Source organism: Amblyraja radiata, unplaced genomic scaffold (assembly GCF_010909765.2).
Source record: "Amblyraja radiata isolate CabotCenter1 unplaced genomic scaffold, sAmbRad1.1.pri scaffold_1014_ctg1, whole genome shotgun sequence".
NCBI classification, from domain to species: Eukaryota; Metazoa; Chordata; class Chondrichthyes; order Rajiformes; family Rajidae; genus Amblyraja; species Amblyraja radiata.
Window position 1 is genome coordinate 24185 of NW_022630196.1, and position 5049 is coordinate 29233.

The 5049-nt window shown below is 45.2% G+C and overlaps 1 non-coding gene across 1 annotated transcript; it reads left to right on the forward strand.

Annotated features, from left to right (window-relative positions):
• The first annotated feature begins 400 nt into the window (after nucleotides 1–400).
• LOC116969682 lies at nucleotides 401–592 on the forward strand. Its single transcript, XR_004410898.1, has one exon. It is a non-coding gene; the product is annotated as a U2 spliceosomal RNA (small nuclear RNA).
• Nucleotides 593–5049: the final 4457 nt, after the last annotated feature.

The window sequence follows — 5049 nt, forward strand, 5'->3', positions numbered from 1 at the left end:
TATACCACAAAATAAATACAAGGGGAATAGAATTAATATCTTGCCACAAATTCAGCAAGCACCCCAAGTGGTCTACCCTCCCACGATGGTGAATGTCGCACCATCGTTGATAAACCACTTGAGTATTTCACCAGGTATTTCATTCATGGGATTTGTAACTACTACCATGGATCCAAGGATACTTTATGGTAGACATCGACCTTGAATATGCACACTATTCAGTACCTTCTCATATAAGTTTCGGATATACCGCAATTACCTGGATGGAGTAACCATGATGAGCGTTGCGGCATTTAAGTCAAAGTTATCCAGAATCAACTAGCCCTGACACTTAGAAACATTCCGTCATGGCATGTCTATATATTAACGACAAACTATCCTTGGATACAGCTTTAGCTGCATCGCTTCTCGGCCTTTTGGCTAAGATCAAGTGTAGTATCTGTTCTTATCAGTTTAATAATCTGATACGTCCCTTATCTAGGGACCATATATTAAATTGAATTTTGGAACAGGGAGATGGAATAGGGGCTAGCTCCGTCCACTCCACGCATCGACCCAGTATTGCAGTGCCTCTGGGAACGGTGCACAAAATATATATCCAGATATTTACGTTGACCATCCACAACGTTGTTATCTGGTATTCATTAAAACTATCAGTCATGGTGCATTAACCACCAATCAACTACGTGGCAAAGTAATTGGGATATAGCAGCATTACCAGCTACTGAACTTTGTACCTTTCCTATGAGCTGAGATACTAGTGTTCAAAACTATCTCCATACCTGTAATATGGGGGCAAATGGATTAATCTGTAGTGTTATCATGGAATTTATCGGCAGGAAGGATTATGGTTGTACACGTCCACCTGTTTTGAGTAACATCTTATGTGTCCTGATGTGTTACTGAGCTTGTAATACTTAATGCCAATATGAATTGACTTAAACATGTTATATATTAACTTACTTAATTCTAATGAAGCATTTGCTCAGTAATCCACCAAATTTGCATGTTCGTTTATAAGATAACAACATCACAGTGGTGGCATATACCAAACCACTTGGGCGGAGAACATCGATATTAGGTGACAATTTATTAACAATTGGAAACCGTATGTCGTCAAACATGTTTGACCATCAGTAACTCACCTATCAGGTGAGCTAGATACTGTAAACATACATTTAAACCAAAAATATTTGCTGAAATCACTAAGCAATATGGACACCAGATATCGATTCCTTATATCCAATTAAATCACCACGTACTAACTTACGTCACATGAAACCAATCTCAAGGCAGCGGCAATGGAGACATTCCCGCGTTATGAGGGGTGGGGGGGGGGGGGGGGACCTAATCTCTATATTTTCCTTTCCTACTACCTCTTCAATAGGTACTACGGCTTCATCAGTCGGGTACTACGCAAATTACAGTGGACCAAGTCCACAAGCATGGTTCCCAGTGATCCTCGACATGGTCATTAAAATAATTGCAGAATTGGGAAGACCATTGCTGTGCTTAGATCAGCAGCACTATCAACCTGATGACAGCATTCCGTCGCATATCCTAGGGAACATACCTGAGGAGCATCAAGAAATGGTACACTGTTTTCCAAAACAGGAATTACACATTCAACTATAACAAAAAACTGTACTGGAGCTCCTGGCAGGTCTTCACCACAATGAGGGATATGTTCTGTTACCCTACTCAACTTGGGTACCGCTCACTGGTGATCAGATACAGGAGAGGTATATCAATCCATTCCCCAGAAATAGGTACAACCAAATCGGGATGTCAGTGAAATCCTGACATACCTTAGGGGATGATCACCAGCCAGGTCACTCACCCTGGAACAGCCTACCCTGAAGAAGGACATGCTGGTGGCCTTACATCAACACAAAGAGCCAGCTCTCCCATCTACTGCGATGGGACAACATGGTTATAACACCAGATAGTGTCACATGCCCATTCAAGGGTTGGCCAAACAGAACAGACCAGGAACATCAGGTCCAGTCATGAAATTCCGGGCATACCCACCTGAACCACGTTTTATGTGACATGACCCATTTAGAGATCGACACAATAAGGACTACCGAGGGAGAGGAAAAAGCCTTATGGGTCAGCCACAGGAAACCTCATGGTCGGGTGACGAGCTAAACTATCTCTAGTGGCTCAAGCAGGTACTGGGAGTTGCTGGAGTAAACACTAACGTGTATAAAATCTTATTCCACCAGGACAGCTTCCACGTCAGTAACTAAGAGGATGGACGAGCCTATGGACCACATCCTTGCTACTGCAGGGTGATCTAGGGAGTATACCTTCCAAACTTTTATAACAAACCACTGACAGAACCTGTATCGTTTGCAGAAAAAGAATCTGCAAAAAATATATAATTTAAGCCCGGGGGAGCAATTGGTCTTGTTGTTGTTAATAATACCATTATTGTTTTTACAAACAGATTCATGGTTGATTACGATAACATACTTCCTCCCTCAAATTACTTCGGCAGCGAGTGAAGTATGAACTGTTACACGGTTTGAAATCACAGAGCTTTGAAGTCTTCACGTAGTCACTCACGTGACTCCGAAGTAAAATAGTAAGATTAAACGAGAATTTACCAGTTTGAAGTTTGATCTGTATTTTATGAGGAGTTACGATGAGGGATTACGTGCCCTCCGCTCCCACCCTCATTATATGGATCAAACTAATAAATTGATGTCTCCTTATCTTTACTTTGTTTACTTCAAATAACTGTGTCTATCTTTGATTCCTCACCGCTGCTTGGAAGTATGCCGCGCCTGCGCACTGAGCGGATTCTTCACGTAATCCCTCATCGTAACTCCTCATAAAATACAGATCAAACTTCAAACTGGTAAACTCGTTTAATCTTACTATTTTACTGATCATGATCCTCAACGCCATGACAATAAGACACATTGTACACGCAAATAGAGTGAGGAGCAGTCTCCGAGAGAACAAAAATACCCAGACCGGCGCAGATGTCGAGGTGGAGAACAGAAGGAAGTCAATTGTTCTATTGCTGGCCATATCCGGTAGCTTCGTACCACTTAAGAAGGTGACCTTCGTGTGTTTCCTGAGTGCATACTTCCTGGACGTTCACATTTTAGGATCAGATTGCAAGGATCCATTTACCATTGCAGAACAATCCGGATATATGCTGAGGGCTCTGAGTTCCTGTACCAACACGTTTATTTATGGGGTGTCTCAGAAAAAAATTCAGGGATGAATTTAAAAAAAGGTGATTAAGAACCCATTCATTTTCTTTTGCAATTTAATAAAGTGTTTTTAATGTCACGGTGAAACGGAAAATTATTTTCGAAATTACCTCTTGTTCTAATACCCTGCATCTAATGTCAGAAGAAGGAGTCTGCAGGTACATTATCTTCAATAGATAGACACGAAATGCTGGAGTAACTCCACGGGACAGGCAGCATCTCTGATGAGAAGGAATGGGTGACGTTTCGGGTCGAGACCCTTGTTCAGACGAGCATATATTGATTTTAGAAAAAGGATACATGTGGTGGAGTAAATCAGTAGGTCAGGCAGCATCTCTGGGGAACAGGGATGGGTGATGCAATAACAAGGATCTTCATGTGTTGGTTTTTGCCGAAGACAGAGACGAAACACGGAGTAAATCATCGCTGGAGAACATGGATCGGCGACCTTTCGGATCGGAACCCTTCTTCTGACTCAATAAGGTTTCCAACCCGAAACATCATCAGACCATGATCTCCAGGAATTATGACTGATTCCCGGAGTTACTTAGTATTATGTGTCTTTGTTACGTTTTGGGTCGATACAGTTAAGAACTGTGTGCCTTTTATGGCCATTTTTATTTCCAACTGCCGGCGCGACATTAACTGTCTTCAATTCTCTACTACACTTACCGATCTCAGCCCTTCTGAACGCAGAGCCCGCCCCTCCCTCAGCAAAATCCAGACATTGGTAGTAAACCCACCAACAAGGGAGATGTCATTGTAATCAGACCGGCTGACCTGCACCCAGTTGAAGTAACAGGTCAGCTGTTGCACACCTCCTCATTCTTATCATCGACCATGATCCCACTGACGCACATTAGGCCATCACCTCCAGGCAGTTTCTGATCGCAGCGCCTCCGGCCATCTCTCCTCCACACCCACCATCCTCATAGTTCCCCGGCCCCACGAAGTCCGCTTCTATCTCCCCCCCAAAATCCACAAAGCAGACAGCATTGGCAGACCCATATAAAATACAATACAATCAGTTTTATTCGTCACATTGCACATAAAGTGCAAGTGAAATGAATTTGTCAGCAGCGGTACAATGATAAAGAACACACAATACACAATAAAAAATTAACACAAACATCTATCACAGCATTCATCACTGTGGTGGAAGGCACAACATTTGGCCAGTCCTCCTCCATTTCACCCCGTGGTCGGGACCAGAGTCCAGAGTCAGTCCAGGATCGGCTCTTCCCCACCGGAGACCGTGGCTTTAGGTTGGTGTAGGCCGCAGGCCGGCGGTCGGAGATTTAAAGTCCCCGCCGCAGCCAGAAGCACGGCAGACTGCAGGGCCGGCGGTCGAAGCTCCCCTCCAGGGGTGATGGTAAGTCCATGCCGTGTCCGCGGTAGAAGTTGGCCGCGGGCCGGCATTCGGAGTTTCATCTTCCCCCCGGTTCCCCCACGAGGGATCCCGGGCTGCAGACGCCGCGCCAGCTTGAGCTCTGCAGACCGCGACTTCAGGCTGCCGACTGCCGCGGGCCAGCGAAACGGAGCGCTCCGCTCGGCGAGCCGTAGCGAGGGCTCGCCCGCTCCATGCCGAGAGTCCACGCTGCGCCCGCCACTGAAGCCCGTGCGCGTCTCCGGGAAAGACGCGTCACTGCTTTCTGCTGCCCCGTTGAACCCATCTCTACGTACGTCGATTCCATATCATCCCTCGTCCTGAGCCACCTCACGCCTCCGTCAACCACAACTCACTCGCCCTTCATCTCTTTAATAACATTAACATAACTTGGGGGAGTGTTTGCTAATGCTGTCGGGGAGGATTTAAACT